Source organism: Alligator mississippiensis, chromosome 2, assembly GCF_030867095.1.
Source record: "Alligator mississippiensis isolate rAllMis1 chromosome 2, rAllMis1, whole genome shotgun sequence".
NCBI lineage: Eukaryota > Metazoa > Chordata > Crocodylia > Alligatoridae > Alligator > Alligator mississippiensis.
The window spans coordinates 126,289,424-126,311,986 of NC_081825.1; the positions used below are offsets into that span (position 1 = coordinate 126,289,424).

The 22,563-nt window shown below is 44.7% G+C and overlaps 1 long non-coding RNA gene across 1 annotated transcript; it reads left to right on the forward strand.

Moving 5' to 3' along the window:
• The first annotated feature begins 20 nt into the window (after window positions 1–20).
• Window positions 21–1,312, forward strand: LOC132248591 (uncharacterized). The gene is made up of 2 exons (XR_009459860.1): window positions 21–159; window positions 443–1,312. It is a non-coding gene; the product is annotated as an uncharacterized LOC132248591 (long non-coding RNA).
• Window positions 1,313–22,563: the final 21,251 nt, after the last annotated feature.

The following is a 22,563-nucleotide window of genomic DNA, read 5'->3' on the forward strand; positions in this document are numbered from 1 at the left end:
AGGGGCGGGAGCGGCGGCCGCGCAGGCGCCGAGGGGAGCCGCTCCCTCCCGCCGGCGCCGGAGCCCCTGGGCAGCGCCGTGGGGAGGGGGGAACGAGGGAGGGAGGCAGGGCCGTAATTTCTCCTCACGCTCCCCCTGCTCCGGGAGCCGGGCGGGAAGGTAAGGGAAGGGAGCCCCGCGGGGCAGGAGCGGCCCCTTCCCAACCCAGTCGTGACATCCCTGCAGGGCAGCAGCCAGGCAGGGAGAGCTGGGGGGCGGTTCGGGCCTGAGCTTGCCCTTATCACCGCACAGGCGGGCGAGGGCACCTGCGGTAGCTTTTAGATCAAGAGTCGGGAAAATTGTTGCTTTGCACAAATGCCCGTCAAAGATACCGCTTTATATATATATATATATATATATATATATATACATACACACACACACATAATATTTCGTGTTCCAGGTCAAATGAGTCAAATCGCATTGACTGAGCAGAACTCGAGCTTCCAAAAATGGCATCGATGAAGCAGGGGCGACCCTGAACAATGTGTGCCTGAAGAGGCTGCGGGGGCACGGTGGGAGCTCCCACAGGTGGTCGCAGCAGCGTCAGCAGCGGGGGTGGCTACCCACAGATGCCACTGGCAGTGTTGGCAACAGCCAGCGGAGATCAGCGATGGCCTGCAGATGGCAGCAACGGTGTTGGTGGCAAGGGGGGGTGGTGGCAAGCAGCGACTGCCTGCAGGCACCACCAGCACATGGCGGTGGCCAATCACAGGGGGTGCGTGTGCACCCCCTACGCGTCACCAATGAGCACGACTCCATCGTTTTAAACGCCGTGTACGGCACTGCAACTGGCAACATCCTCCACCCCAGACCTATCACCAGAGCCATCCCTAGGGGTGTGCACGGCCCAGGGCACATTAGCCTGTGCACATATTGCTTCCCATCCACTCTGATGTTCCCCGACACACATTTGCATTTTCACAGACCTGCATTTTGCATGTTGGCTTACACTTCTATTCCACCCAGGAGAGCACAAACCAGCAGACTCTCCCTGCGCCTGAAGAAGGGTGTTTGTTCCTGAAAGCTTGTAAAGAAAATTTTGTCCAAACTATTTAGTTGGTCTAATAAAAGATACTGCATTTACCCCCAAAAACCTATATGATCTGGGACTTCAAGTACAGGCAACCCCTACTTAACGTTGTTTTGCTTATTGCTATTTTGCTATGACGTTCATTTTAAATTGATACCTGATTCCACTTAGCGCTCAGCAAGTTTCATTATAACGCTCGTAGTCGCTACCTTGTATCATTAAAAAAACTTGCAGTCACCATCTTGGATCTCAGTTACTTTAGGTTTTGCCTAATGCTCGTTTTGCTTAACGCTGGGTTTTTCAGGAACCAATTAAGACCACTAAGTGGGGGTTAGCTGTACTCCCAGACCTATAGGCAGGCATCTTGTGTGCAGGCCAAAGCCCAGAGGTTTTGGGGTTTGGATGCCCCCAGATACTACAGGCAAGCATCCTGCATCCTAGACGCGTTAGTCCGGGACTTCAGTTATTCCCTACACTCAATCTTAGCTCACAAGAGGATGAAAAGCAATATCACATTCACCCAAAGAACCTTGTCTGCCTGTGTCCTCAGACCAGGGTCGGGCAATTATTTCGGGCAGAGAGCCGCTTACTGAGTTTTGGTAAGCCATTGAGGGCTGCATGATAGGCAGCCAGGGCAAATAAATATTAATTTTCTAAATTTTGTAGGGGCCCCATGAGCCGGATAGAATGGCCTGGCAGGCCGCATCTGGCCCACGGGCTGCATTTTACCCACCCCTGCCTTAGACCAACACGGCTATAATCAACAACCCTTTATCACCTCCCAGCTCTCATGTCACAGAGTCAGAGAGGTCAGGCTGGAAGGGACCGCCAGAGGGCATCCAGTGCAACTCCCTGCCTGAGGCAGGATCAGCTCTATCCAAACCATCCCATACAACCATCCTGTAAACTCAACGTAAGATCAACCCTGACACAACATAGACCTAATACCCTAGCCTTGGAACCCTCCGCTCAAGCTGTGCCTCTGGGCTGGAACTCGCTTGTGGTGGACTTGAGACAGCTTTCAAATCTCACTGAGAGGTTCAGTACCTCCTCAGTGACTCTCCAGGATGGCTGGGACAGCGGGAAACTGTCATTGTGAGTGAGAGGTAAACAAGGATGAAGGGAAGATACTTTTTCTGCTCTATGGGCTGCTGCTACACATTCACTGAGTCATAAAAATAGGGTTGGAAGGGACCTCAGGAGGTCATCTAGTGTCCAACCCACTGCTCAAAGCAGGACCATCCCCAACTATATCATTCCAGTCAAGGCTTTGTCCAACCAGGTCTTAAAAACCTCCAAGGTTGTCAAGTGTTACATATATTATGCAAGTGACTAGTCCACTGCAAAATAAACGTAGATGGGCCACCATGCAAAGTAATTACAGCATGATAAAAAAAATGATTTGCCAGCTATAAAAAGAATCAACCAACTATAAAGTTAGTGCTTGAAATTGTGTAACAACTTCATAGCTGGATTCTAGCTACATGATGATGTAACAGGGTCCTATATAGATTAGCTAAGTCAGAGAAATGGAGCAGAAGTTTTCCTAAGCAGCAGGCTTATGACAGCGTCTGCTACAACATCTCTGATTTGGTTACTCTACAAGGTTCATCTCTACCCTGCCACACTTCAAACTAAGACGACTAACTGCCTCTCTCCAGGAGAGCTTCTGGCCATTGTTAGAACATGAAACTCAGAGCAAGCCTATCATTTCTGCCTGTTGTTTTCTGTCTGAAAGCAGAAGCAGGAAGTACAACAAACTCTCTTCAGCAACCACCCTTAGATCAAAGTCCAAAACAAGCACTGCATTTAAATGAAGCGAGGAGTGATAATACACATGACTTACATATGGCAAATTATTCTGTTAATATTTATAATGATCTAAAAACTAGTTTCATAGTTTCATAGTTTGAAGGGTTGGAAGGGACCTTGACAGATCATTAAGTCCGACCCCCTGTCATGGCAGAAAAGAGCACTGGGGTCAAACGACCCCAGCAAGGTGTTCATCTAGCCTCCTCTTAAAGACCCCCAGGGTAGGAGCCAGCACCACTTCTCTTGGAAGTTGGTTCCAGATTCTAGCCGCCCTGACTGTGAAGTAGCGCCTCCTGATGTCTAGTCTGAAACTAACCTCTGCCAGCTTGTGACCGTTATTTCTAGTCACTCCTGGTAGTGCTCGGGGGAACAGGGACTCCCCCAATGCCTGCTGGTCCCCTCTGACTAGTTTGTAACAGGCCACTAGATCCCCCCTCAGCCTTCTCTTGTGGAGGCTGAACAGGTTCAGGTCCTGTAGCTTCTCCTCGTAGGGTCTGCCCTGCTGCCCCGATCATGCGGGTGGCCCTCCTCTGGACCCTCTCCATGTTGTCCACATCCATTCTGAAGTGCGGTGCCCAGAACTGGAAGCAGTACTCCAACTGCAGCCTGACCAGTGCTGCATAGAGGGGGAAGATCACCTCCTTGGACCTGCATGAGATGCATCTTTGGATGCATGACAAGGTACTTTTGGCCTTCCTGATCGCATCCCCACACTGTCGACCCATGTTCATTTTGGCATCAATAATGATTCCAAGATCCTTTTCTGCCTCTGCACTGACAAGAAGGGAGTTCCGCAGCCTGTAGGTATGCTGCTGGTTCTTCCTCCCCAGGTCCATCACCTTGCACTTGTCAGTGTTGAAAACCACCCTGTTCTCATCTGTCCGCCCCCGTATCCTGTCTAGGTCCAATTGCAGCCTAAGGTTTGTTAAACCAGGAAATTCAGAGCTAAGGTTAAGCTTAAAAGAAAATGTCCCCCAGGCTTTTGTATCAAGCTAGCATTGACAATTTCATTATAGCAATCATATTATTGTTTAACTTTTCATTCAAGGCAAATACAATAATAAAATCAGTTAAAGTGTTTGAAATACAAAGTAGGAAGCAAGGCTTTCAGGTTAACATTACCTCCTATTCCCGTTCTCCTTTGTTCTGTCATCGTCTATAGGGACATGCACTGTCACTTTCCTAGAAGTTATTAACTGCCCCATTTAGAAGGAAAAAAGACATGGTTAGTTTAGATGGTAAGTTGTTGAATTCCAATCCCTCTTTCTTTAAGACGGAGTGCAACAAACACACAAAAAAAGAGAGAAAAGGAAAGATTAAAAAACACTTTTGAAAGAGCCACTTGGATACTAGCTGAAGAATTGCCGCAGTACAAAAAGAAATTCCCCACAAATCACACACCATTAGTTTTGACATACCACCCTTCCCTGGAACCTATACAGAAAATCCGCAAACAATTGCAACCCATACAAGATTCATAGATTTCATAAACATTCAGGCTGGAAGGGACCTCGGAAGATCATCGAGTCCAGTCCCCTGCCCCAGGGGCAGGAAGTCAGCAGGGATCATAGGATCCCAGCAAGATAAACATCCAAATGTCTCTTGAAGGTGTTCAAAGTAGGTGCTTGAACCACCTCTGGCATCAGTCTATTCCAAACCTTGGGGGCTCGGATAGTAAAGAAGTTCTTCCTTATGTTCAGCCTGAAACGGTCATGGAGGAGTTTGTGACCGTTTGACCTTGTCATCCCTTGGGGCACTCTGGTGAACATCTGTTCCCCCAGATCCTGGTAAGCATCCCTGATAAACTTATAGGTGGCCACCAGATCACCCCTGAGTCTGCACTTTTCCAGGCTGAAGAATCCCATGGCTCCCAAGAAGAAGACCAGTTCTTAAAGAGATTTTTCCAGAACCACACATCCTAGCCTTTAAACAAGCACTGAACCTCACCAAACTTATCACCAGAAGAAAACTTCCTATGGCCCAAAGCACACCAAATGGATCTAGACCATGTCAGGACAAGACATGTAAAACCTGCAAACATATCTCCACTACCCCCACAATTACTACACCCTACCACAGAACCATCACCATTCCTGTATTTTATACCTGCACCTCCAGAAATGTACTGAATGCCTTGATGGAAAATATGTAGGAGAAACCAGACAACAACTGCATACCAGAATGAATATACACCAAACATCATCAAAGACAAAAATACCCAATTACTTGTGGGTGCACACTTTTCACAAGACAACCACTCTCTCTCCAATTTCTTAGTTCTAATCCTCAAACGGAATTTACAAAACACCTTTTGTAGATAAGCCTATGAACTTCACTTCATAAATCTACAGGATACAAAAAATCATGGACTGAATATAGACATTGGATTTATGGCACATTATAACTTGCCTGTAAATCAATAATCTCAGGTAACCTCTCTACATTTTATCAGCTACATTCTGTCTCCAGGTCAACTTTCCCCACTTCCCCCCCACCACATACCTGCCTCGCACATATTGTTTCCCATCCACTCTGAACTTCCATGCCATGCATTTGCATTTTCACAGACCTACATTTTACATATTGGCTTACACTGCTATTCCATCCTGGAGAGCACACAAGCACCAGCAGACTCTCCCTGTGCGTGAAGAAGGCTGTTTGTGCCCGAAAGCTTGCAAAGAATTTTTTTTTCCCAAACTATTTGGTTGGTCTAATAAAAGATATCACATCTACCCAAAGAACCTTGTCTGCCTATGGTCTTATATCAACATGGCTATAACAAACACCCCCAAGATTTAAAAAAATGCAGCTTATACTTGTCACCATTCTTATTACTGCCTCCCAGGACTACTGTAAAAGGTTGCCTTCTCTTGTAGCTAAACCAAGCTCTCATGATGGTATGTATATCCTAGCTGTTCCTAATATTTTGGAGTCCTATTCAGGGGCTTGCAAAACAACTTCTAGTCACTCATAACTAGATGTGATACCAGTTCCACCTGACTCTGGAATTAATGACTGTCGATAGGACTCATAACCCTACTTATAAGGGCTACAGCCCCATTTGGGGTTGCAACCCCTCTTTTGGAAACCACTGGTCTACTGGGAACCACTGATGGATATTGATGTGCTCTGTGGTTCAGTCTGCAAGCCTCTGATGTGACCACCCCCTTCACCCTTCTACACTGTTGTGTCAGATCAACCACAATGATTCTTGGAGCTTGAGAGAAATGCAATGTTCCTGGGTTCCTATGTGCCATGCCAAGCAGAGTCCTAGAAACAGGTCTAGGGTACACTGCAGGATGAAATGCCCTTTGTCAAAGGCCCAAAGAGCAGACTTTAGACTGGTATTGCACCTGGCTTTGAAGGAGGACATTACATAGCCTATCTTTGTATACAGCTTTGTTGGCCCAGGACATTTTGCAGTTACGTGTATTTGTAGTGGCCTGCAATTACTGTGACCCAGTTGCTCAGGTTATGGGCAGGCATGATGTGTAACACTGTAGGACTTTTACATATTCACAAAGAACTGAAAGGATACAGGTGCCAGCAAGCGATCAGCTGTAAAGATTTGAAGGGCAAAATAGCCATTAAAGCATGTATCATAAGTCCAAGGGTTCGCTGGCATTTGTGGAACAGAACTAACATAGCAAAATAGGATCATATCATTTTGCAGAGATATAATAACTAGGAAGAAGCAACCTTTATGGACTTGTGTGAGGAAGTGCCCAGCCTCTTCTCCTGTAGCAGCAAACACATTTATTAACCAAAAGAAGTTGTATTCCATGTTCTGTAAAGCTTGCCAAACTTTTCTGAAGAAGGTTCATACATTAAAATGTGAAAAGCACCAGCAAGTTGCACAAGAGATCGGGCTTGGAGAGCCTGGAACTTTATTCTCTTCTAATGACATTTTTTATACATGAGATGTGTAAAAACCACAACTAGGCAAAAATTATTTTGGTAGATCCCACCTATCCTCTCTCATCAAGCTATAACCTTACCATTCAGACAATTCCTTTCCAGCTGCAGAATGGTGATAGGACACTTGGAAAACTGAACGCTAGATGATACTGAATCTAAACATGTTTGAATGCCAACATACTAAACACTATATATGTTTCTGTGGCCTACCGCTCTGTACAGCTAAGCTTGTGGCCAGTATTTTCACACTGCCTGGAAGCTAGACAATAATGGATTTCATGGCCAATTCCAACAACTGGAAAACACCTCTGTAAATACAGTCTCGAAGTCAAAGTTTGGGGATGTCACATGTAGAGGCTCTAATGAGCCACCTGCAGTCAGATGTTATTTTACAGATTCCTGACTTGGAATTGCTCATTGTAATTTTTCTCTAAACCTCTAGGATGCAGGAATTTAATTTCTTCTGTGATGAATTTCATGGTTTTTGGTCGGTAAGGTCTACTGAATTATGTACGCCAGAGAGTTTGTGGAAATGGGTGCCATTTCAATGGATGGTATCAATTGTTTGCTCTCTTTTTATACTTTAGTAAAATCTTTTTTGCAAGGTCACAGCTTCCCTTTCACTACAATTGAGAGGCCATTATTAACAGTTTCAGCAAACAACAGACTGTAAAACTCAAAAACATAAACACTGAATAACTTAACAAGTGTGCAGTGAGACCTGGCTACTGCAAACCATAGCTTAAAAAAAAAAATATAGAACAATAAGCAAACCAAATCAAACAGAAATTCCGAGTAAGCTAAATAAACCAAATCAAATCGAACCAAAGTGCCATCAACCAAGTGAACTAATTAAATTAAATTAAAGTGCAAGAATTATATTACATTAAAGTACAAGAAGAGAATGCAGGTAATGTCTGTGCTGCCTGTTCTACTCACCTTGTTTTTTTTCCCTTATCTATCTCTTCTTGTTGAATGTAGTGTGGTGGAGGTGGGACATGAGAGGGGATTGCCTGGTTCCCTGAATTCCTCAGGCTGTTCAAGGTCCAGCAGACAACTACCAGTTCTACCTCCTGTAGCACCTTGGTTTTTCTGTGTGTTTGTTTGTTTTTAAATCTAATCCAAGTACCAATTATGTTCCAATCCGATTGAGAAAAGCTCAATAACTGTATCTACAAAGATCTATGGGCCATAAAATTACAGCTGAACCGGTATCCTCCCTCCCAGACCCATAGGCCTGGGGATTCAAATACTTGCCATATCTAGGTGGGTGTTCTATTTGCAAATCCCAGGCCCAGAGGCCTGGAAGTTGAGATGCCCTCAGTCTGCCCATAGCACCTTTCCGTCATCTCTTGATCTTAGCCAGAGGCTAGAGAACTGGTGATGTGAAATGCCTTCTTGTGCAATGTGAATGTGGAAAGAGGCAAGTACAGCAGTCTGCACAAGCATTTTGCATTCTATACAAAGGCCTCGCCTAGCTCTGTGGACACTGCCAACCTCTACAGTAAAGCCTGCAGAGGCTCACATCTGCTCTGGATCACTTGCCAGAATTTATGGGCTTGCTGAAGTTTCTTTCATTCCAAACTTTCTTCTCTTGCTGCTCCTGCTCTTTCTGTCTCCATAGACGTTTGTGTAATTCCATGCCTTCCTGCTGCATTTCAGATACAATGTAATTGTCTTTTCTCCCTCCTTTTGTCCCTCTGCTGCAGCATCTATTTGGTCAGGCTTGGTAGTGGGCTGGCTGTGCCCTCAGACCTTGGCATTAGAAAAATAATACCCATTAAAATAATGTTGCTCCCAGGAGCTCCAAGGACACACAAGCACTGCTCACAGTCTGCAGATTTTCCTAGGCAAATGAGAGGTTAAATAGCCAACAAGGGAATGATAGTTTCTAGACAGTAGAAGTAGGAAATGAATGCAGAAAGACCAGAAGAAACAGGAATAGTGAATCATGGAATGGCTGGTGAAGGACTCCTTGGGCATGGGTTCTATAGTCCATACCTTCCCTCCAAGCACACCACAGATTGTGTATGTACAGAGGCAGCTATTGAAAGATGTTTACATGCCCCAAGAGTGAGCAGAAGTTGTGAAGCCTATGGTGGATAGTTGCTCTAAACATAGTTATTTTCAATGTGGATAGATAGGTGGTATGGGCACAGGCATAGGCATGGGCGTGTACTTAACTATCAGTGTAGAATTACCCAAACACAGAAGGGGCAAAAGGGATGTTTGGAAAGAGGAGAAAAAAGGAAAGGTGGTAATGTCATCTGGTTTCTTCTCCCTTTTTGGGTTCGGGCAAATTAAAGCCCAGTAATGTTTGGATGGCTCCCAGGTAACAGAAGATAGTGGGAATGGCAGCCAGGCTGGTAAAATTTGGTATTTGGTACACCTGATTCTGCCATCTCCATTTAGTGACTCACAAAGAAGCAATCCAAGAAAGGGTGTCAGACTCATCTAATTAGAATTGAAGATGGGCAGATTCAGAATTTGGAAAAATAGGAAGCAAATGGTATAGCAGATCAGCACATGTAACAGAACACATATTTTTCTCAAGTTAAAGAGAGACTAAATGCTTTACTAATATGCTAGGGGGGAAACACTATATTATTAAGAAAAAAGAAAAACAAATATAAGTGTTAGAATGTGCACTAAATTGCTACATTATATATAAAGTTAAAAAAACAAAACTAGGCAAAAATAGTCAAAATAATCTAAAGATACTGTGTCATTACTCCTGTAGTCATTATAGTTAAATATATGTCTCTTATTTAGATTCATAAAACAAAATCTAGTCTTCTTGAGCATCTTGACAGTCCAATTCTTCACTGTCAGTCATTTCTACACCTTACTTACATTACCATACCTGAATTAAGTTTTTTAACTAGATCTGAAAATAGTCTGAAGTCTGTGAAATAGGAGAGACACATATCAGGAATGGCTAACAGACAGCAAAATTAATTGCAGAAGAACAGGTAGTTTTGAATAGTGGAAGATCAAAACCATTAAAAAAGGACAGAGGGTCACTAATACCCAAGGAGTTGATAGAGATTAGCTTGAATCATGGAGAGGGCAATGAGCCACTGACTCTTTCAGCACTGCCTGAATAGAAATGCCGGTCCCCTTCCCAGTAGTTGGTTTTAAAGTTTGGGTTGCACAGGTATTAAAGTGGGGAGCGGTGTAACTGCACTGCTGCACCCCATCGGACCTGTTCCTGGAATTGATCAATCAAAACAGATTTGGGGGTTTCAACATTAAACATTTCTTCCCATCTCTAGAATAATTTGATTTATTGTTATGTGCTCCATGCCTCCAGAAAACACTGCAAAACAGTTGCTCTGCTTTAATGCAAAGAACTCAGCTGAGCATTCATGATTGTTCTTTGTTGACTCCTTTTTCTACATAATCTTCTACTACGATAACTGTAAGCATAACTTTTATGTAAATGATACCAGTTCAATTGTATTATTTGTTTTCACTAGGTTATAGAACTCAAGAGGAAATATAAGGTCATAGTTCTCACAGCAACCATAACTGGCTGCAGTGCCTGTTGTGTAGGTGAGTTTACAACATTATTATAGAAATTAGTGCATGACTTTTACTACCCAGAATGTATACATTACATGAAATAGGTTCATAGTATGTATAGCAGTTAGTACATTGTTTACAAAGTAATCAAAAATAAAAGATTATTATTATTAGATCAGCTACTCTATCCTTTTGCCAGTACAGGTATTGTTGCTTATAGCATTAAGTGCTAGTTGAGTCTTCATTTTGTACACAAAAGGTGCATTGGTTAAACTATATTACATCAGTTTAGTTAATGTAGTGCACTTAAATATATTTATAAATTGTTGAGGTAGCCCCTAGGGACCACATTCATAAACCAAGAGCTCACTCTTATATGCACACAACAAATATATAGTCTCTAGAGCTTACATTCTAAGAGTAAGTCAAAAAGTAACCAACAGAGCTAGACTGGCAGCCCAGGGGATCAGAAAAAATTATAAGACAATATGGGTCAGGTTGAAAAGCAGTGATCATAATTCATCCACAAGATGAACATGAGCCTTCAATGTGATGTTGCGGCTAGTAAAGCGAGCAAAACACTGGCTTGCATCCATAGATGCTTCTCAAGTAAATCACGGGACATCATTCTCCCCTTGTACTCAGGCTTGGTGAGGCCACTGCTGGAGTACTGCATCCAGTTTTGAGCTCCACAATTCAAAAAGGATGTGGAGAAGCTTGAGAGCATGATCAGAGGTCAGGAAAACAGACCTTACAACAACAGGCGGAGAGCTATGGGACTCTTTAGCCTGGAAAAGTGTAGGCTCAGGGGCGGTCTGATGGCCACCTATAAGTTTATCAGGGGTGTTCACAAGCAACGGGGGGAATGATTGTTCACCAGAGCGCCCCAAGGGATGACAAGGTTGAACAGTTATAAACTCCTGCAAGACCGTTTCAGGTTGGACATATGGAAGAATTTCCTTACTGTCCGAGCCCCCAAGGTCTAGAATAGCCTGCCATCGGAGGTGGTTCAAGCATCTACTTTGAACGCCTTCAAGAGAAATTTGGATGCTTATCTTGCTGGGATCCTATGACCCCAGCTGACTTCCCGACCCTGGGCCAGGGGACTGGACTCAATGATCTTCCACGGTCCCTTCCAGCCCTGATGTCTGTGAAATCTGTGAAATAATACACTGGCTTCCTAAACATTGTTGTACTTCTGTAGGTATAGCAACAAAGGAGAGATTTAAGACGGGATTTGAAGAAGCATAATGAGATAGCTTTGCAGATGCATATAGAAAACTCTTCCTGTGCTTGAGGGGCTGCATTGGAAGCCTGAAGGTACGTTGGTAGGTAGGGAAAGTGAGTAGTCCCTGTTGATGCAGTGGAAAAGAGGAAACTGATAGCAGGATATGGAGAGGGATGAGGTGATCAAAGCCAGGACAATTATATTTGCAGCAGTGTTTTGAGTGAATATAAGTGGACAAGATTGAATTTGTCATAGCCAGAGAACTACAAATTGCAGTATCTGAGGCACACAATGAAGTCCTGGATAAAAGATTTACCAGCAAGGACAGAAAGGAGGGCATGGCATGGTGCTTGGTTATGTCAAGTTAAAAAGATGGTTGGACATCAAGCAGGAGATATCAGAAGACAGAACAAGATTTTAGATTAGATTAAATGGGTCCTATGTGTTCCTCTGGTCACATCTACATGTGATGCTGACTGTGCAGTATTTCGTTACTACTGTGCAGTAGTGTTGCATGGCATGATGTGTGACGTGACGATACTGCACAGTAGTAACAAGCTACTGTGCAGTCAACATCACCTAAAAGCCATTTGGCAAGGCTACTGCACAGTAACTCTGGTTAGTATTTAATACTTGCTTATACAAGCAGTAAATGACTGTGTAGTAACAACTGCACAGTCAGCATCTTTTGTAGACACAGCCTCTGTGTAGAGAATGTAGCTGAAATTCAGTCTGTTGTTCACCAATTTCAAGATGAGACACACCAGTTTGCACCAGCTTCACAACATTTGTTTAAAAAGCAATTTATTTGGAGTACGTGAGTTCTGCAACTCACAGATTCATATGACATCATGTGTATGTTTTGATTTGACTGTGTGTCTCTCCAGTACATATGCAGGAGTATATCTGGAACATTTCATCTCCATATATATAACTTATATAAAGCTAAGGAAAGTAATTACATAGATATGTACAGGCCCTGCAAGTACTTGATTGTGTCACTTAGTCCCTTCAACTTACTAGGCTACCTCTCTTCAAGAGGGCACCTAACACCTTTCTCTACTTGGAGGCTGGAAGTCTTTCTCACCTCTCCCATATGCAGCAGTTTGAGGAGGTAGTCTGTTATTCTTCCTCCTTGGAGTAGGTGAACCAGGATTGGAGCCTTAAGACTTGATCACAATTGCCATTTAGTCTTACCAGACTGAAATTTCATATTGCAAAGAAAGTTTAAAGGCCAAATCCTGACTCAGTTTTGCTGCAAAGGATAACATTTAATGGGCTCATCTACATGTGCTATTAATACACCTGAATAAACTCCAATGCAGTTCATGCTGGAGTCAGCTGCTCCCAGGTGCAGTGCCTTTACGTGTGCTTAGGACCACAGCATTTTGGCCTGGGACAGTCCTGGGTACACATGAAGATGCTGTATCTGGGAGCAGCTGATGTGGAGCAGGGAGCCCGAGGGTCAGCCCCAGGCTCTAGGTGGCGACATTGGGCAGCAGAGGGGATGGCTGGGGAACAAAGGTGCTATAGTATAGGACTAGCTGGCAGGCAACCCCCACACTATAGCACCTTCATGCCCCAGCCAGCCCAGGTCATAATCTACACGTGCGTTTCAGCACATGTAAGTACTCCACCATAGGATAGTACTTGTCTATGGAGGAGTTTTTACTGTGTCCTAATAGGGGTGCAAGTGTAGACTGTGGCGCTTTGCTGGAGAGCTAATTAGTCAATTGCAGTAAAGCACGCGTGTAGATGTGCCCAGTTATGCATAGTGAGGCTTTTTTAGTATCCTTGAATGTTTATTCACAGAGCCACATCGATCAGATGACCTGCCAAATCTGTACAAAGTCTGTATCATATTTATAAATGTAGGTAGCCATCAATCCTCTGGATTGTAGTGTATGTGTAAGAGATCTAGTTAAATGCCTGATGAATCCACTTGTATGGAGTCCTGTGACCATCACACCAAGACCTTCAATGCATATACCTAGGCAAGAGTAAAGAGGAGTGGAGGCTGCCCAAGACCTTCCATTCCCCCTTTAGACCATTGAGACAGAATCCAAAGGCCAGACCGAGTCCAGACATTCAGTGCCTCAATAGTTGTGGCTTCTTCAAGAGAGCAAAAGATAAGAATTGCTGCTGACTGCCTAATGCTTCAGTGAGGGTACATTACCCTTAGCCTTTCTCCAACCAAGAAGTATCCACAAGGCAGTGGGGGCTAGGGTTTTGAGAAACCCTATACTTGCCTTACTCTGGAGGTTGGGCCCACCAATGCTACATCGCCATAGTGACAAGCTACATCGCCATAGCTCATCACTACGGTGACATAGCGTCTTGTGTAAAATATATAGTATGAGTTTCTGAGAAATAGATAAGAGCAAAGCACATCTAGTAATGAAAAAGCCTGAATGTTATTGCCAGTACAAACTGAAACTTGTGAGTAGAAGAGAATTCCGGAGAAAGGGGAATCAATCCACCTCTGAAAAGTTACAATGGGAGAAAGGATGTTTTGATATTCAAGGCACAGGACAGAAGCACAGGATTATTGTACCTTAATTATTTTCTCAGACACAGATTTATATATAAACAACAGGTACCACTCACTGTATTTCGGTTTCCTATTTTTTAAATAAAGATTATATTTTCTTTTGTCCACATTTTGCTTAGTTAAGATCATCATTATCATTACCTCTAGATATCATAACAATATGGTTACTGTTGTCAGAGCTGTGTAATAGAAACCAACTCTACAATGTCTGAACAGCTCTTTTAGAAAAGTTAGAGTGCTCTTTGATAGACCTGGCCTATGAATAGCATAGTGATAACAGACCCTTAGCCCTTTCTGGAAAAGTTAGTATGAGCAAATGAAGAAGAAATGAAGAACCTGTAATGTTATTATGAAGACAGGAATGTGATATGTTGGTTAAAACATCTGAAGCTTGAATCTAGACTCATTTTACTCTCTGTGCGCCTTTAGGTAATCTCTGGGCGTGTCTATGTGTGCCCTGGACTGTCCATTTGGTACTGCGCAGTCATTTAGTACTTGCTCATTTAGCACCTTTCCTTACACTCTGGAAAGCAAAGTATTTTGTTTGGGCTTGTGAAGTGAATAGGATACAGTGATGCTTTACGGTGGAGCTAGTTAGTCAACTCTGCAGTAAAATGCATGTGTAGATGCACCCACTCATACTAACATATGTCCAGAGTCCTGAGTGCAGAATTTGTCTCTAACAACAAAAAGGAGTTTGTGAGAGAAGCAGAGATGCTGATGCAACTATTTCTTGAATATCTTTTATAATGTACTAGTAGATGCTTCTTTGATAACTTTCTCTAAGTGAACAAGGAATTCTAAAATAAAAACAAGGATTAAATATTATCTTCTGATATACACATGTAACTTTTATTGTTTCCAGTATGAGATTCACATGGGTAACTGAGGGCAAAATTTGACCATATACCTTTAATATTTGGCAATCTTACAAACGTCCAGGAAAATGTGTAAGCACCTGATAACAAAAAAATGTTTCATTACTGGGGAGAGGTCAGTGCAGTTTCATACAGAATTATAGATTTACTGATGAATGAAACATTTCAAATTCTTTAGGTTTTATCTGCTTTATATACCAGATATTAATATAAGTGTATTCTCTAAACTCTCAGGCAATTTGTCCACTGTGACCATAGCAACTTTGGCAGTGACTTTCACTCGTACATGGAATTCTGAAGTAAAGCTATTAAATTCTGTGATTTCTTCAAATCCTTCAAGCATATTAAGAGATATAAGAAACAGCTTTTCCAATAGTAGTGGAGGAAGGAATTGGAATTCAAAATATGAAAATCTATTGTACTTTACAGTACAAGAACTGAAATGAAAAAAATAATTACATTTCTTCTTCTATTCTGTATTATAACAAAAAGGATGATAAATGTAGCCTGCATTAGTAATTCCTCCTTTCCAACAGTGGTGTATGTTATTTATTTAATGATTGAAAGCAACACTTTTTTTTTTTGAAAGAAAGAATCAAAGTAGTTAGATCAAAGTAGTAGAAAAAGATCTATTAGAGCAGGTCAGCTGGTACATTCCCTGGCATTGCAGGACTGTCTCTTAAAGAAATGATCTTTAGCTTAATTTTAAAAGTTTTATGTAATTTTCATGCCCCATAATATAATCCTTTCTCGCCATGCCTCCTCCCCAATCCCCACCGCTGACACCACCGGCGTCATCTGTGGGTTGTTGCTGATCACTGGTTGGCACTCGCCACCCCCACCCCTTCGCTGCTGACACTGCCGCGGCTGTCTGTGGAAGCTCCCTGCTTGCCACCACCATGCCCCTGCTGCCGCCACTGCCACCTGCGGGTGGTCGCCGTGCCCCCTCAGCCTCGGGAGGCATGTGACGTTCATGGACCAGTGTGATTGCTACGTTGCTGTAGCATGCTGTATGGCAATGGAGTGCGTTGCTATGTCACCCTAGGGCGACGTGTAAACATGCCCAGTATGTATAAATATTAGGAGGACAGGGTAAAAATAAGGAGGCAAAATGAAATCAATGGCTCAGTGCCAAATCTAAGATGGCTGTCTGGGTAAGGTTCCTTAGCATGTTGGCGTGTGGGACAGCAGTCATTAGGAAGAGATAAATAAGCCATACAGAAAGATATACGATTCTGGTTTTGTTTAAGCTTGAATAGCCCATTATTTGCTTGTATTAAAGCGGCTCTTTGGTTTTCTAACAGTAATGGAAGAAAGCCCTTTCTATGCAAGACTCAAGTTGCTGTGATATACAAGGCAACTCCCTTCAGCTTGCAGGAGGATAGTTTCGTTTTCTGTAATGAATGTAATATCTCTCAACTACAATCTGATAATGGTTCTCCAAATGGAATAATGATGACTCAAAGTGGCAATAAGCCCTATGCTTTTGAATTAAAGCATACATTTTAAAATAAAGAGCTCCTACATTTTGAGATGCTTTGGGGAAGAAAGTCATACATTATGATTATTCATTTACATAATTTAAAGTTGCCAGTAGATCCAGGTGAATAACTCATAACTTCATAGATTTCATAGATATTAGGGCTGGAAGGGATCTTGGAAGATCATCGAGTCCAGCCCCCTGCACCATGGGCAGGAAGTCAGCTGGGGTCATAGGATCCGAGCAAGATAAACATCCAATTTTCTCTTGAAGGCGTTCAAAGTAGATGCTTGAACCACCTCCAATGGCAGGCTATTCCAGACCTTGGGGGCTCGGACAGTAAAGAAATTCTTCCATATGTCCAGCCTGAAACGGTCTTGCAGGAGTTTATAACCGTTCGACCTTGTCATCCCTTGGGGTACTCTGGTGAACAAATATTCCCCCAGATCCTGGTGGACACCCCTTATAAACTTATATGTGGCCATCAGATCGCCCCCGAGCCTGCGCTTTTCCAGGCTGAAGAGTCCCATAGCTCTCAGCCTGTCATCATAAGGTCTGTTTTCCTGACCTTTGATCATGCTCGTGGCTCTTCTCTGGACTCTCTGAAGCTTCTCCACATCCTTTTTGAATTGTGGAGCCCAAAACTAGACACACTACTCCAGCTGCGTCCTCACCAAGGTCAAGTACAAAGGGAGAATGATGTCCTGGAATTTGCTTGAGAAGCATCTATGGATGCAAGCCAGTGTTTTGCTTGCTTTACTAGCCACAGCATCACATTGAAGGCTCATGTTCATTTTGTGGTCAATCATGACCCCCAAGTCTCTTTCCTCCATAGTGCTAGCCAGTGTAGCACTGCCAAGCCTATAAGGATGCTGCAGGTTTTTCTTCCCAAGGTGGAGAACCTTGCATTTTTCGGTGTTAAACACCATCAGGTTCTCATCCGCCCATTTCCTGAGCCTGTCAAGGTCCGCCTGGATTGCCTTCCTGTCCTCAGGTGTGGATGCTTTACCCCAAAGTTTGGTATCATCAGCAAACTTGGCCAGTCCGCTTCTGACTCCAATGTCCACATCATTAATGAAGCTGTTGAACAATATAGTTCCAAGGACAGAGCCTTGGGGGACCCCACTGGTCACAGGGCACCATGATGATTGGCTTCCGTCAACCACTACCCTCTGGGTCTGACCAAGGAGCCAATTCCCCAGTCAGCAGATCGTGGTGGACCCAAGGCCACAGTTGGCCAGTTTTGCCAAGAGGTGATCATGGGATACCTGGGGTGTAGATTATCAGGGCCAGCTGACTTGAAGGTGTCCAGCCTCTCAAGCTGTTCCTTCACGAGGTCAGCATTGATGAAGGGCAAGGAATCTCCCTCACTCGGGCCTTCCTGTCCCGTTATGGGCAGAGGTGTCCCATAGGATTGGTGAAAGACCAACGCAAAGTACCCATTTAGTAGGTTGGCTTTTTCCTGGGTGTTGGTCGTCAGTTGTCCCATTTGGTTAAGGAGGGGTTCAATGTTGCCCTTGCTTTTTCTCTGGCTCCCCACATATCTAAAAAAGGACTTTTTATTATCCTTGATACTAGTAGCCAGTTGGAGTTCCGTCGCAGCCTTGGCTTTCCTGGTTCACACCCTGCAAGTCCGGACCAGTGCGGAATATTTCTCCTTGGAGGTGGATCCTGTCTTCCATCCTTTGTAGGTCTTTCTTTTTAGATGAAGGAGGTTCCGCTAGTTCCTTGCTAAGCCAAGGGGGCTGCTGTGCCCTTTTGCTACCTTTCCTCTGAGACAGAATAGCCTTATCTTGTGCATCTAGGATCGCTCCCTTGAGGAGCAACCACTCTTCCTGAACACTCTTCCTGAACCACTCTTCCTCTCCCTGGGGTCATGGTCCCTTAGGGCCTCACCGACAATCCTCCTGAGCTTGTCAAAGTTGGCTTTCCTGAAGTCATAGTTTCATAGTTTCATAGTTGGTAGGGTTGGAAGGGACCTAAGCAGGTCATCAAGTCTGAACCTCTGCCATGGGCAGGAAAGGATGCTGGGGTCAAATGACCCCGGCTAGGTGATTGTCTAGCCTCCTTTTGAAGATCCCCAGGTTAGGGGTGAGCACCACTTCCCTAGGAAGTTGGTTCCAGTTCCTGGCCACCCTGACTGTGAAGTAGTGCCTCCTGATGTCTAGCCTGAATCTACTCTCAGTCAGCTTATGGCCGTTACTCCTTGTAACTCCCAGTAGTGCTCAGGGGAACAGGGACTCTCCCATTGCCTGCTGGTCTCCCATGGCCAGTTTGTAGGCGGCCACCAGATCCCCTCTCAACCTTCTCTTGTGGAGGTTGAACAGGTTCAGGTCCCGTAGTCTCTTCTCATAGGGCCTGCCCTGCTGCCCCTTGACCATGTGAGTGGCCCTCCTCTGGACCCTCTTAATGCTACCCACATCCCTCCTGAAGTGCGGCGCCCAGAACTCGATGTAGTACTCCAACTGTAGCCTGACCAATGTCACATAGAGGGGAAGGATCAGCTTCCTGGCCCTGCTCGTGATGCATCTATGGATGCATGACAAGGTACGGTTGGCCTTCCTGACTGTGTCCCCACATTGGCAGCCCATGTTCATCTTGGAATCAATAGTGACTCCAAGATCCTTTTCTGCCTCTGTGCTGACAAGAAGGGAGTTTCCCAGCCTGTAGGTACGCTGCTGGTTCTTCCTCCCCAGGTGCAATACCTTGCACTTGTCCATATTGAAACCCATCCTATTCTCATCCACCCACCTCTGTAACCTGTCCAGATCTAGTTGTAGCCTGTCCAACTCTTTTAGCATGCTCACTTCTCCCCACATCTTAGTGTCATCTGCGAACTTGAACGAGTCGAGGACTTCTGTATTGCTGACTGACTTGCCAGCTTTACAGCGGATGGTGAAAGTGTGATCAGCTCGTGGCCGCTGTCACCCAGCTTCCCTTTGATCATTAGGTCACTGATTAGGTTGTCCCCAGTTGCTGGTACCAGGTCAAGCAGTGCTTTACCTCTCGTTGGCCTGTAGACTTCTTGTGTCAGATAGAGGTCATCCATGCATGAGAGGAAGCTTTGTGACCGCTTGGATTTGGCTGAGCGTTCGTCCCACGAGATGTCTGGGTAGTTGAAGTCTCCCATGACAACCATGGACCAGGAGCATGCGGCCTCAGCCAATTCCCTGGCGAAACCCTGGTCAAGCTCTTGACTTCGGGTGGGAGGTCTGTAGTGGACTCCCACCATCATGTCCCCTGTGCCATGTTCCCCATGGATTTTAACCCAGAGGGTCTCCAGTCATCCACCCTGGTCACCAATATCAGCTTGCAGGGATGTGTAGCTCTCCTTAACATAGAGAGCTACACCCCCACCCCTTTTGTCCCCTCGATCTCTCCTGTACAAGGTATAGCCATCTATACACATGGTCCAGTCATGGGTGGAGTCCCACCAAGTCTCCATTATCCCTATGACATTGTAATTATTTGTGTTAAGCAGGAGGACTAGTTACTCCTGTTTATTCCCCAAGCTCCTGGCATTGGTGTACAGGAATGCAAGTGTCCCCTTGGGGGCCCTTGCCTTGCCTGCAGCTCACTCTAGGGCTGTGGCAGGGGTGGCCTCCCTTAAGTGCCTTGGCCTGCTGGCTTTGCAAGGGTTGCTCAGCGGGCCAGGAGTGGTGCTAGTCCCCACATCCCCTGGCAGGCTTAGTTTAAATCCCAGTGAAGCAGGTCAACCAGTCTGGCTGAGAAGAGCCTCCTCTCCAGCAGAGAGAGGTGGAGGCCGTCCCTTCCCAGCAGCTCACTGCCTCTCTTGCCAAAGAGAGGACTGTGGTCATGGAAGCCAAAGCCTTCCTGATGACACCAGCGCCACAGTCTTTGGTTTACTACCTGGATCCTCCTCTCCCTGCTCAGCCCATAGCCTGAGACTGGGAGGATCGAAGAAAACACCAGTTGCGCCCCCAGACCCTTTAGCCCCACTCCCAAATCCCTGTAGCACTTCATGACCCAGCTGGGAGCACTCTGAGGTATGTCACTGGTGCCCACGTGGATAAGGAGCATAGGGTAGTGGTCAGTGGGCTGGAGGAGTTTAGGGATCTTCTCTGCAATGTCTCAGATTTGGGCTCCTGGGAAGCAACAGACTTCCCGGGCTAAGGGGTCAGGGTGGCAGACTGTCCCCTCGGTCCCCCTCAGGATGGAGTCTCCCATGACAAACACTTTGTGTTTTGTCTTTGGGAGAGCGGGGGTGGTAGCTACAGTAGAGCCTGTGTTGCCTGCAGGAGCTGGCAACTTAGCAGGCTGTGCTCAGGCTGCAAGAGGTTCATACCTGTTGCAAAGCTCCAGCAGGGCAGGGACTTTGGTGCGGCGGCCCTTGGGGCCCTTGGCCACCTTGGTCCAACCCCTTGGCTGGACAGTAAGTGAGGTCCCGGAGTCCTCCCTTGTTCTGGAAGGAGACTGTGGTCTACTCTCCGCCTCCTGCGGGAGAAGGGTCTGGCAGTAGGAGTTGATCTCCTGCTCACAGTCCCTGATGACACGCACTCACTGGACTGCAGCCTGGAGCTCCTCCAGCAGGCGTGCCAGAGACGCTGAAAGAGAGCAGACCTCACAAGGGGAGGTGGCCATGCTCCTGGGCCCCAGAGCCTGAAAAAGTGACAGGCAGCCCCTGCAGCCGAGAACCACAGGCTCCGTCTGCTTGGAGCCTGGAACCAGGGGCTCCGTCTGAGTGGAGGCCTCTGAGGAGCCAGAGGGGGAGGCTGTAGGACCCAAGGGGACCCTCGGGTTGCAACATGTTCCCATCCGCAGCATGCCACTGGTAGGCCGGCTACAGCTGGGAATGTCTACCCAAGGGGGCTCACAGGCAGGGCCTCGGGCACTTCCGCGCACCCTTCTGTGCAAACTCCATGCTAACTATTGCGCTAATGGATAATTTATTTGAATTTTACCTCTTTATTTCCTAATTATCCATATCCCAGTATGATGTTTCTCTAAATTTATTACTTATTTAGAATTATTTGCTAAATAATTCCTTGGAATAATTCTCAGTCTACAGCTCATCTGGGAATAATTCATTATGAGAATTTGTATTCACAATGCGATATGCCAGGTAGTTTTTATGGTATGTTTCCCTGACTGGCTGAGTTAATCTCATAATGCGATTTCTGGTATAAATGCTCACAACAGTGAACTCACAACACCTATTTTTTTTAAAATTAAAAATGTGCTTAAAATTTTACAAATATTGCTGCCAGTAAATGAATTGGCTACAGTACCTTGATCTACAGGAGGCACACAATTAAAGGACCAGATTTTAAAAGATATTGAGGAACCAAAAGTTTCAGAGAGGCACTGATTGAATTTTCAAAGGTGTAAAGGCACCCAGCCTCTTTTGAAGATCCCAGTAGGTGTCTATCTACAATTTTAGACATCTAAATGCCGTTAAATGCTGGCCTACAATGAAATAAATAACTAGGGAAATTTTATTGCTGTGTTCACCAAGCAATAATACCAGTTTCTTTAATTATATTTCCTTATGACAGAACCAGATGCTTCTTAGAGGCTGAATCAGAACATTTGCTTCCCAAAACTCTTTCTTGTACATAAGAAGCTTAATAAAGAGAGGATTTATAATAACTGAAACAGAAGAGAGTTCTAAAACTGCTGAGTTCTCTACTGGATTGAAAAGCAAATAGACAACAATGCAGCAGAGACCTGTTGTGATGACAGGCTATATTTTAACTAAGTAGCAAGACTTAGTACTGTACTAGCTTGGGTTCAGAGTGAACTGAAGACTGCTATATGATTAACTCCTCTGTTCTTTGGCTAAGGAAAGGAGATTGAAAATGCAAGCATATAAGCTTTTCAGAATTTAATTAAAGTAATTTAAACAAGTTACTGTTGTTACCACAGTTAATCCTCAGGCCAGAGAAAGAAAAAAACATAATTAAATAGAAATGTACAAACCCTGTAATACGAAAGAAAAAATCAAATAACACTGCTTCTCCCTCAAACTTGATTGTTGCTGGTTGTCGACTTTTCTAATCCTCAGCAAACTAGTTTAAGCAGCATCTGCCCCAGGTGTTGAGAACACTGGGCAGTCTCCTTTGAAATATTCACTAGCTT